This window comes from Bos mutus, chromosome 2 (genome assembly GCF_027580195.1).
Source record: "Bos mutus isolate GX-2022 chromosome 2, NWIPB_WYAK_1.1, whole genome shotgun sequence".
Lineage (NCBI taxonomy): Eukaryota > Metazoa > Chordata > Mammalia > Artiodactyla > Bovidae > Bos > Bos mutus.
The window spans coordinates 8,387,753-8,400,773 of record NC_091618.1 but is presented as its reverse complement, the minus strand read 5'-3'; positions in this window follow the sequence as shown (position 1 = coordinate 8,400,773).

Below are 13,021 nucleotides of genomic sequence, written 5' to 3'. Positions count from 1 at the left end.
TCAAGAGGCTCTTTAGTTTCTCTTTGGTTTCTGCCATTAGAGTGGTATCATCTGTATGTCTGAGGTTGTTGATATTTCTCCCGGCAATCTTGATTCCAGTTTGTGATTCATTCAGCCCGGCATTGGGCCAGTTGTCTTTCTGCTCCATATTGGGTCTCCACTCCCTCATCTTTTCTCCACACAGCAGCCAGAGAGGCTTTAAAATATAAATCAGTTTCTATTTCTTCTGTTCTCCGTATGCTTCAGTGGCTTCTTCTCTTGTAGACTAGAATGTTATGAGATCCTTCATGGTCTTATCACTTATCACTCGCCCCCAGCTCATTCTGCTCCATCACACTGGCTTCCTTGCAGACCCTGGAACACACTGCTCTCCTTCCCTAGAACCTTTGCACCTGTCTTTTACCTAGAATGTTCCTCCTCTGCACAGCCACAGGCTCACTACTTCACTCTTTTCTAGTCTCTGCTCAGATGTTACTTCTTAAGAGAGGCCTTACCTCCACCCTGTCTTGCATAGCAGCTGCCCCTACACACGCAAGTTGTCTACTTCCTTGTTTGCTTTTTTTTAAATTCAAAATATATATCACTACCTGACATTACATTCTACATCTTAATTTGTTTATTGTCTGTCTCTTCTATTAGAAAACAAACTTCATGAGGTCAAGCACATAGTACAGTTTGTTTATTGCTGTATCTTAAGCTCAAAGTTCAGTTCAGTTCAGTCGCTCGGTCATGTCCGACTCTTTGTGACCCCATGAATTGAAGCATGCCAGGCCTCCCTGTCCATCACCAACTCCCAGAGTTCACTCAAACTCACATCCATCGAGTCGGTGATGCCATCCAGCCATCTCATCCTCTGTCGTCCCCTTCTCCTCCTGCCCCCAATCCCTCCCAGCATCAGAGTCTTTTCCAATGAGTCAACTCTTTGCATGAGGTGGCCAAAGTACTGGAGTTTCAGCTTCAGCATCATTCTTTCCAAAGAACACCCAGGACTCATCTCCTTTAGAATGGACTGATTGGATCTCCTTGCAGGCCAAGGGACTCTCAGGAGTCTTCTCCAACACCACAATTCAAAAGCATCAATTCTTTGGCACTCAGCTTTCTTCACAGTCCAACTCTCACATCCATACATGACCACTGGAAAAACCATAGCCTTGACTAGATGGACCTTTGTTGGCAAAGTAATGTCTCTGCTTTTTAACATGCTGTCTAGGTTGGTCATAACTTTCCTTCCAAGGAGTCAGCGTCTTTTAATTTCATGGCTGCAGTCACCGTCTGCAGTGATTTTGCAGCCCCCAAAAATAAAGTCTGACACTGTTTCCACTGTTTCCCCATCTATTTCCCATGAAGTGATAGGACCAGATGCCATGATCTTAGTTTTCTGAATGTTGAGCTTTAAGCCAACTTTTTCACTCTCCTTTCACTTTCATCAAGAGGCTTAAAGTTAGCACTCAATAAATATTGGTTAAATTAATTACTGAATAAAACAGGTTTTTTTTTTTTTTTTTTACAAGGAAGTTGGATGTTAGGTAAGGTGGGTTACGTAAGGTTACGTAAGGTGGGTTCACATTCTGGGACTCCTGAACTGCTAGATATCTTTATATATATATAAAGTTTTATTTGCTTATTTTTGGCTGCACTGCATCTTCATTGCTCTGCAAGGGCTTTCTCTAGTTGTGGCGAGCAGAGGCCACTCTTCATTGCTGTGGGCAGGCTCTAGAGCACTCTGGCTCACTAGCTGTGGCACACGTGCTTAGTTGCTCCGTGGGCATGTGGAACCTTCCTGGACCAGGAGGTGAACTCATGTCCCCAGCATTGGCAGGCAGATTCTTAACCACTGTAACCAGGGCAAGTCCACTGATATCTGATCCATTACAATTTTATAATGTCTGTTAATAACTATTGTTATGGACTGAATTGTGTCTCTATGCCCACCTCCTGTGTAGCCCTAACCCCCATTATGACTATATTTGGAAACAGAGCCTTTAGGGAAATTATTAAAGTTAAGTGAGGTCACAACAGTGGGACTCTAATAGGACTGACGTCATTATTAAAAAGAGGAAGGGACAGATGTGCACAGAGAAAAAGCCATGTGACTATACAGTGAGAAGGCAACCATCTGCAAGCTAGGAAGAGATGTCTCACAAAACCAACCCAGCATGATCTTGGACGCCTAGCTTCCAGAACTGTGAACAAATTCATTTCTGTGGTTTAAGCCACCCAGTCTGATTTAAATCACTATGAGTGATACCATCTTAGAAAGTGAAGGGTAGTTTTTTGGACTCTGTGGGAGAGGGAGAGGGTGAGATGATTTGGGAGAATGGCATTGAAACATGTAAAATATCATATATGAAACGAATCGCCAGTCCAGGTTCGATGCATGATACAGGATGCTTGGGGCTGGTGCACTGGGATGACCCAGAGGGATGGTACAGGGAGGGAGGTGGGAGGGGGGTTCAGGATGGGGAACACGTGTATACCCGTGGCGGATTCATGTTGATGTATGGCAAAACCAATACAATATTGTAAAGTAATTAACCTCCAATTAAAATAAATAAATTTATATTAAAAAAAAAGAAGTCAAGGGTAGTGAGGAAGACACCCCCATCATGTTTTGTGGGTGGCTTCATATTAATTGTTTTATGTACTGTATAGGGGGAAAAAATCCATGAAATGAAATTGTATTATCAGTTGTAAATAATCAATAGATTGGTTCTCTTTCTTTCAAATAGTGTTCATCATTTAAAAATCTTGGAAAAATAAATTTACACTCAAATTTCATATGTGCAGCTATATTAATGTAAGTGAAATCTTGGTAACTGGGTAGCTCATTCATTTTTAATTTTGTTTAAGTGTTATGTTATGGAAACATTAAAGATCTTGATCTGTCAGAGTTTTTCACAAAAACAATACTTTGGCCGAACCAAGTTTCCCCACAGTAATAACCTACATACAGCCATATTCAGTGACTAAATTGTTTTATGCTTTTATTACAGAATGGAGTTCATTCTGACCATCTATCTAAACAAAATGAGACAAACAGCAATAGAAAAGAAAGATGGAATGCTGGGATGCATCTGCAGTCAATGCACAGAGCTGGGCATTCGCTACAGAAGAGCATTTAAACACTGCTGCAGAGTGTCCATCCCCGTGTCCTGCAACCGAGCGGCTGCAGGGTCCTGCCCTTGGTCTCCAAGTCTGATTACAAGCACTGCCAGGCTCATGGGGCTGGTCATTCTGCTGGAACACCAAACAGACTTCAAAAAGGGAAGTACAGAAATCTTGAGACTAGTAGTGTATCCTAGCTAAAATTTCATGAAGCACATAATTGTAGTTGTAACAAGCAGTCTTTATGACCACATATTTACTGTTAAAAAAAAAAAAGTAGAAGCTCTGCCAGATTGTTTATTAAACTTATTAATGTTTGAACTTTTTATTTTACAAATTTCATAATATTCTCTCATTATCCATGTTAATTTTATGCAACGCTACATAGGACCTAATTCTCTAAAATAAGTGGTTCAGATAAAAGTATATCTGCCTTGGGAATTCCCTGGTCGTCCAGTGTTTAGGAGTTGTCACATTCACTGCTGAGTTCAATTCCTGGTCAGGGAACTAAGATCCCACATGTCTCTAGGCACGCCCCCCCCCACTCTCCAAAAAAAATCTGGCATAAAGCATTTCTTTTGGGGCACGCAACATAAATTCAGTATTAACTCACTTTATTTTTCATTCATTTAAATACTGAAAATCTCTATGGTAAGACAGCAGATCTTGGAGGAAAAAAGTCATACTAACTGGTCTCCTTTTGAACTCATGTTCACTAATTTCAAGTAACACCTAGCTGTCCTGCTCTATCTAGTCATTTCAATGTAAAAGACTACAATGGACCTTCTTCTTCCTCTTCAGATCTTTAATATCTTCTGCCCCTCCTCAATCTACCTGTTTCTGACAAAGTAGGCCCCAGTTGCTTGACAATGTTCACATTCATGGTTCCCCGTAATGTGCCCTAACTCTGCAGCTTTATCTTCCAGAATTCCCCACCACAAACTCTTTGCTCTAGCCATGCTGGTTTATTTTCTGTCCCCAAATTATAAAATGGGCAATTCTGTTTCCAACATTTTGCTAAGAACTTTGTTCATGTCTAAAATATTCCCAGTACTTCCTGGCAGTCCAGTGGTTAAGACCCCATACTGGGGGTGTGTGTGTGTGTGTGTGTGTGTGTGTGTGTTCAACCCCTAGCTGAAACCTGGGGGACTAGGGAAACCAGGATCCTGCATGCCATGTGGCACAGCAAAAAAAAAAAAAAAATTCCCTTCCTTTCCTGGGAATTCCCTAGTGGTCCAGTGGTTAGGACATTGTGCTTTCATTGCCATGGGCCTGGGTTTGATCTGGTTGGGGAACTAAGATCCCACAAGCTGCAGCGTGGCCAAAGCATACATATATACATAGATAAATTAACAAATACATACTTCCTCTCCTTTCCCTCTGCCTGCCCTTCAAGATTTATTTGAGAGGCTATTTCATTTGTTTATTCAGTAAACATCAACTGAGTGCTCTACATGTGCAATATGGTGTCTGGAATATTGGGATACAGTGGAAACAAGCCTGTACTTATGTAGTTTATATTCTAGCAGGAAAATGACATATTACAAAATGAATTAAAATTTTATTACAATTGTGAGAAGTGCTACAAATATCAGGCACAGGAAAACAGGATAAACCTATAATGGGGAAAATTAACTGGTCTGGGGGATCAGAAAGGGTTTCTTTCAGACATTGTTGCTTTTTGAAAACTATATGGCGATATATTAACTTATATATTATAATTACACAGAACTTTTAATCCAGAAATCCCACTTTTGAGACTTTATCATATAACATTAAAAGTACCAGTAGTTAAAGGGGCTCAAAGTGTGACCCTGGCTCCTAGTGAAGTTGCAAGCATTGTAATGTATACTATCCTACAAAGCCAGGCTGGTGAATTGAGGGAAGGAAGTGAAAGTAATCCAGTGTGTCATGAAGAAATATTCAAGTAGGTGGACTCATCATGAGATGCACAGGACATTCCAGAGAATTCAGATTTAGGTCCAGTTACATAATACAAAGTATCCAGCACATGAAAGCTTGCTATAAGATCTCAGAGGAAGTCTCCCAGTAAAGATTTATTCATTAATAGGGTTTGGTGAAATGGTTGTTGAACATGGGGCAGTAGCCAGTCCTAGCTTCTCAGAGCATAGTTGGCCAAACGGGCTGATGTGTGGTCCTTTGCCTATTTGGAGGCAGTTTGCTGTAAAAGATCCTGTTCTGCTGGTAAAGCATCACAGTTGCACTGCTTTGTAACTTGAAATAAAGGTCACCTGTTGTTAGGCTGAGGACAGAATAGGTCATCTTTATATAGGGCAAGACAAGTGCTGAGTCTCGTGAGACAATATCTGTGATTATGTTATTGTTGAACCAAAGCTGCAAAAACTTGAGTATGGTCAATAAAGGCTGTGAAGGACTTGAGGGAGCAGGACACAGGGTAGATTGCAAGACATGTAATGTTTGAAAAGGAAATCTCTTACAGTATCTATATAGTAGCCCTGTGCAGTATTTCTCCTTTTTCTATTCTTGACCTGTTGACATTCTCGTTATTACATTGCCTCTTACCGTGCCTTTACTAAAGTCAGATTCTTTGTGCAGGCCTTGTAACATAATCCACAGATATGGATTAGTTATGCTTCCTCTGATGTTCAGGTGAGTATGGCCGAGACAGCTCATCTGATTCAGGAACAGCACTCGACTGAACAAAACTGTGCACTGAAGAGTTCTATTGCTGTGCAGAGTAGAACAGTCCTCAAGTGAGCAATAGAGGTGGCCATTAGGCATGGACACAAATGTCACATTCTTAGTTAGGCAGAGGCACAGATCAGTCTTTATCTTGTAATGACACCACCAGGAATTATACCTTTCTGGGTTATTGGGAATGACACTGGGAGGTACACATCTGGATCTGTGTGCTGTTTGCTTGCTTTCCCTGGCCCTAACCCAAAAGCCAAATAACATGTACAGGAGACTTCTTAACACCTCTTCATGGTGGCTGCGATGGGGCCACGGTGGTCAGCTTCCATGGTGATACTGCAGGTAACATTCTCACGGCAGGATACGGAAGTGTTAAATTGCTACATCAAGGGGTGTCTCCTAAATTGCATTGAAGCCCGGTATTTTGATGCCAGAATTGCCAATTCAAAAAACAGTCATCGGGAGGAATAGTAGGAATAACAGCCTAGTTATATGTGGCTCAGTAATCACAGGCAATTAAGGGCGAGCTCACCTCGGGTAATGTAGGAACCAATGGCAGGAGTTCTTTGGGAGATCTTGGAAGACAGGGATGTCACATCAGACTGGAGTTTATTGATCTTTGTGTTAACTGCCTTGACTATAGCTAATGGTTCTAAAGCAGCTCTAATAACAGGGATGTCTCATCTCAACTCATCTCTAAGATAAATGAGTATGTCTTCTGTGTCAGGATTACTCAGAGCTCCATTTCCCTCTTCACAACTCTCACCCTCTAGACGAGCTGCATAGTTGCAAGCTCATCTTATCCTGTCTCTGTTTGAGAGAGCTAAGCTTACCCGCTGAGCTACTACCTCAGGTGTTTCGGAAGTAATTCTTTGAATAGTGCTGGGTTTTCATTGCAATCAGCTACTCCAGGTTGTATCCTGGCTCTGTTGACCCTGAACCCATGTATTAGGATCCAGTGGAGAAGCTCTGCTCTGCAACTGCTCTGACATTGTTGGAATCTGACTTTGGGTCCAAGACATAGTTTTTAGTGGTGGAAAAACTGGATACGACGTGAATGTCCATGAATAAGGCATAGATTAATTTCTGGCCCTTCTAGCCTGTGGAATATTAGATAGCTGATTAGAAATAAATTACATCTATATGGTTTATCTTAAAGGATACTGATTATAAAAGCAAATTTCAAATCAGTTTGTTTAGAAAGAGACCATAGTCACAAAAAATAGCATATTGTATTTGAGAGAGTTTGAATATGTTAACATTTTTTCTTAGTTATGGGGAAAAGACTGCGGCCCTCTTTCATAGGATTCCAAAGATATAAGCATCTGAACGCAGAGTTCCAAAGAATAGCAAGGAGCGATAAGAAAGCCTTCCTCAGCGATCAGTGCAAAGAAATAGAGGAAAACAACAGAACGGGAAGGACTAGCGATCTCCTCAAGAAAATTAGAGACACCAAGGGAACACTTCACGCAAAGATGGGCTCGATAAAGGACAGAAATGGTATGGATCTAACAGAAGCAGAAGATTTTAAGAAGAGGTGGCAAGAATATACAGAAGAACTGTACAAAAAAGATCTTCATGAATCAGATAATCATGATGGTGTGATCACTGACCTAGAGCCAGACATCCTGGAATGTGAAGTCAAGTGGACCTTAGAAAGCATCACTACAAACAAAGAAAGCTAGTGGAGGTGATGGAATTCCAGTTGAGCTATTCCAAATCCTGAAAGATGATGCTGTGAAAGTGCTGCACTCAATATGCCAGCAAATTTGGAAAACTCAGCAGTGGCTACAGGACTGGAAAAGGTCAGTTTTCATTCCAATCCCAAAGAAAGGCAATGCCAAAGAATGCTCAAACTACCGCACAATTTCACTCATCTCACATGCTAGTAAAGTAATGCTCAAAATTCTCCAAGCCAGGCTTCAGCAATACATGAACAGTGAACTTCCAGATGTTCAAGCTGGTTTTAGAAAAGGCAGAGGAACCAGAGATCAAATGGCCAACATCCGCTGGATCGTTGAAAAAGCAAGAGAGTTCCAGAAAAACATCTATTTCTGCTTTATTGACTATGCCAAAGCCTTTGACTGTGTGGATCACAATCAACTGTGGAAGATTCTGAAAGAGATGGGAATACTAGACCACCTGACCTGCCTCTTGAGAAACCTATATGCAGGTCAGGAAGCAACAGTTAGAACTGGACATGGAACAACAGACTGGTTCCAAATAGGAAAAGGAGTACATCAAGGCTGTATATTGTCACCCTGCTTATTTAACTTATATGCAGAGTACATCATGAGAAATGCTGGGCTGGAGGAAGCACAAGCTGGAATCAAGATTGCCGGGAGAAATCTCAATAACCTCAGATATGCAGATGACACCACCTTTATGGCAGAAAGTGCCATGATTTTTTTGAGGGGGTCCAAAAATCACTGCAGATGGTGATTGAAGCCATGAAATTAAAAGACACTCCTTGGAAGGAAAGTTATGGTTACTCTAGATAACATATTAAAAAGTAAAGACATTACTTTGCCAACAAAGGTCCGTCTAGGCAAGGCTATGGTTTTTCCAGTAGTCATGTATGGATGTGTGAGTTGGACTGTGAAGAAAGCTGAGTGCCAAAGAATTGATGATTTTGAACTGTGGTGTTGGAGAAGACTCTTGAGAGTCCCTTGGACTGCAAAGAGATCCAACCAGTCCATTCTAAAGGAGATCAGTCCTGGGTGTTCTTTGGAAAGAAAGATGCTGAAGCTGAAACTCCAGTACTTTGGCCACCTCATGCGAAGAGTTGACTCATTGGAAAAAACTCCGATGCTAGGAGGGATTGGGGGCAGGAGGAGAAGGGGATGACAGAGGATGAGATGGCTGGATGGCATTACCAACTTGATGGACATGACTTTGAGTGAACTCTGGGAGTTGGTGATGGACAGGGAGGCCTGGCGTTCTGCGATTCATGGGGTCGCAAAGAGTCGGACACGACTGAGTAAAAGAACTGAACTGATACTTATAGGAAATGTATTATTAGCTTTTACATTATAGATCTTTGGATTTCATTCCTTGTTACAAAATCAGCTGTATTAAAATTAATGAAAAAATTTAATTTCGGTACTTAATTTTTCTTAACATATCCAATAGTATCTAATATAATGAACATTCTGTAAATATTTGTGGAAGGAGAAATGGGGTTTATATATCTTTCATAGGGAGAAAAAGATAGTTATCTTTTTCTATGAAATGAAAATTAATGATTAATGATTTAACTAGTAAGTCATTAATGGTATGATGAAATATTGCAGAACCTCCACAATGTGAGCATCACAATCAGTGTGAGGAAGAGAGACTTGATCAGGTTGGCAAAATAAAATAGGAAAAAGTGAAAAAGGCAACGTAAAATAAACAATGGGCTCCAATGGAAGAGATAAGGTCGATAATGCAGTTATTCTGATAAATGTAAATAGGTTGAATTTACCTATTAAATGAAAACAATCTTAAATGTTGGGTATAAAAACTGCCCTAGGTGTTATTCACCTAACTCAGCTAGATGTTGTGTACCTTTCAAACACATAAAACAAAAACACTTAACAAAAAGGATCCTATTCAGGATCCACAAATATCATCAAAATATCTTAGAATACACCTAGCAAGGCAATTGTAAGATGTGTATGGATAAACGCTATAAAACTTTAGTGAGTGTATTAGCTTTCTACTGCCTCAGTAACAAATAGCCACAAACTTAGTGTCTTCTTGGTGTTGTTGTTCAATCGCTCAGTCATGCCCTACTCTTTGCGACCCTATGGACTGCAGCATGCCAGGCTTCCCTATCCTTCACCATCTCCTGGACCTTGTTCAAACTCATTCCACTGAGTCAGCAATGCCATCCAACCGTCTCAGCCTCTGTTTTCCTCTTCTCCTCCTGCCTTCATTCTTTCCCAGCAACAGGGTCTTTTCTAATGAGTTGGCTCTTTGCATCAGGTGGCCAAAGGATTGGAGCTTCAGCATCAGTCCTTCCAATGAATATTCAGGACTGATTTCCTTTAGGATGGACTAGTTTGATCTCCTTGCAGTCCAAGGAACTCTGGTCAAGAGTCTTCTCCAACACCACAGTTCAAAATATCAATTCTTCAGTGCTCAGACTTCATTATGGTCCAACTCTCACATCCATACATGACTACTGGAAAAACCATAGCTTTGACTGGATGGATCTTTGTTGGCAAAGTAATGTCTGCTTTTTAATATGCTATTTAGGCAATCACAGTTTTTCTTCCAAGGAGCAAGCGTCTTTTAATTTCATGGCTGCTGTCACCATCTGAAGTGATTTTTGCAGCCCAAGAATATAAAGTCTTAATAGTGTCTTGCTGCTGCTGCTGCTGCTAAGTCGCTTCAGTAGTGTCCAACTCTGTGCGACCCCATAGACTGTAGCCCACCAGGCTCCCCTGTCCCTGGGATTCTCCAGGCCAGAACACTGGAGTGGGTTGCCATTTCCTTCTCCAATGCATGAAAGTGAAAAGTGAAAGTAAAGTCGCTCAGTTGTGTCCGACTCTCAGCGACCCCATGGACTGAAGCCTATCAGGCTCCTCCGTCTGTGGGATTTTTCCAGGCAAGAGTACTGGAGTGGGGTGCCAACCCCAATTTATTAACAGTTCTGTGAGATGGGTCGCTGGTCTAAAGTCAAGGTGTCAACAGGGCTGCCAGTGCATTCTTTCAGGAGACCTAGGGGCAAATCCCCAACATCTTGCTCAGTTAGGTATTGAAGGAATTCGGTTCTGAGATTGTAGGACAAAGAGCTCTAGTTCCTTGGTGCTGCCAGCAGGGAACCATCCTTAGTTCCCACAGACCTCTCTGAGTCCTTGCAGATATTCCATAACATTTCAGAAGCAGCAATGAAGGGTGGAATTTTTCTCTTGCTTTGAGTCTCTCCTCTGATTAGATTGGGCTACCCTATATAATGCAGGATGTGATTTTGCATCTTCCCTCCAAAAACAGTGGCCTTTGTAAAAATCTCACCCTTGACTTGCAAAGCAGCTAATTAATACTCCTCCTTACAGAAGTGGTAAATTCATTGGATGAAAACTTATTTTAAGGCAACTGTCATGCTTATTAACAATGTGTGTGTGTGTGCATGTGTGTGTGAGACAGTCACTCAGTCGTGTCTGACTCTGTGACCCAATGAACTGTAGACCACCAGGCTTCCCTGTCCATGGAATTCTCCAGGCAAAAATACTGGAATGGATTGCCATTGCCTTCTCCAGAGGATCTTCCTGACCCAGGGATTGAACCCTGTTCTCCTGCATCACAGGCAGCTTCTTTACCACTTGAGCTACAGGGAAATCCTTATTATTAACAATTAATATGTCTAAAATGGTCATCTGAGTTAAATTCACCTATTCCAGTTCATTTTAGTTCGCTGATTCCTAAAATGTTGATGTTCACTCTTGCCATCTCCTGTTTGACCACTTCCAATTTGCCTTGATTCATGGACCTAACATTCCAGGTTCCTTTGCAGTATTAGTCTTTAGCATCAGACCTTGCTTCCATCACCAGTCACATCCACAACTGGGTGTTGTTTTTGCTTTGGCTCCATCTCTTCATTCTTTCTGGAGTTATTTCTCCACTGATCTCCAGTAGCATATTGGGTACCTACAGACCTGGGGGGTAATCTTTCAGTGTCCTATCTTTTTTGCCTTTTCATGGGGTTCTCAAGGTAAGAATACTGAAGTGGTTTGCCATTCCCTTCTCCAGTGGACCACATTCTGTCAGACATCTCCACCATGACCCGCCCGTCTTGGGTGGCCCTGCACCGCATGGCTCATAGTTTCATTGAGTTAGACAAGCTGTGTTCCATGTGATTAGACTGGTTAGCTTTCTGTGATTGTGGTTTTCAGTCTGTCTGCCCTCTGATGGAGAAGGATAAGAGGCTTATGGAAGCTTCCTGATGGGAGAGACTAAATGATGGGGAACCTGGGTCTTGTTCTGATGGGCGGGGCCATGCTTAGTAAATCTTTAATCCAATTTTCCACTGATGAGTAGAGCTGTGTTCCCTCCCTGTTATTTACCTGGGGCCAAACTATGGTGGAGGTAATGAAGATAAAGGTGACCTCCTTCAAAACATCCCATGCATGTACTGCTACACTCAGTGCCCCCAGCCCTGCAGGAGGCCACCACCAACCCACGCCTCCACGGGAGACTCCTGGACACTCACAGGGAAGTCTGGGTCAGTCTGCTGCACTCAATATGCCAACAAATTTGGAAAACTCAGCAGTGGCCACAGGACTGGAAAAGGTCAGTTTTCATTCCATACCAAAGAAATCCAATTTCAAAGAATGCTCAAACTACCGCACAATTGCACTCATCTCAGTCAGTCAGTCAGTCAGTTCAGTCACTCAGTCATGTCCGACTCTTTGCGACCCCATGAATTGCAGCACGCCGGCCTCCCTGTCCATCACCAACTCCCGGAGTTCACTCAAACTCATGTCCATTGAGTCGGTGATGCCATCCAGCCATCTCATCCTCTGTCATCCCCTTCTCCTCCTGCCCCCAATCCCTCCCAGCATCAGAGTCTTTTCCAATGAGTCAACTCTTTGCATGAGGTGGCCAAAGTACTGGAGTTTCAGCTTTAGCATCATTCCTTCCAAAGAATACCCAGGACTGATCTCTTTCAGAATGGACTGGTTGGATCTCCTTGCACTCATCTCACATGCTAGTAAAGTAATGCTCAAAATTCTCCAAGCCAGGCTTCAACAAAACGTGAACCAAGAACTTCAAGATGTTCAAGCTGGTTTTAGAAAAGGCAGAGGAACCAGACATCAAATGGCCAACATCTGCTGGATCATTGAAAAAGCAAGAGAGTTCCAGAAAAACATCTATTTCTGCTTTATTGACTATGCCAAAGCCTTTGACTGTGTGGATCACAATCAACTGTGGAAAATTCTGAAAGAGATGGGAATACCAGACCACCTGACCTGCCTCATGAGAAATCTGTATGCAGGTCAGGAAGCAACAGTTAGAACTGGACATGGAACAACAGACTGGTTCCAAATAGGAAAAGGAGTACATCAAGGCTGTATATTGTCACCCTGCTTATTTAACTTATATGCAGAGTACATCATGAGAAATGCTGGACTGGATGAAGCTCAAGCTGGAATCAAGATTGCTGGGAGAAATATCAATAACCTCAGATATGCAAATGACACCACCCTTATGGCAGAAAGTGAAGAAGAACTAAAGAGCCTCCTGATGAAAGTGA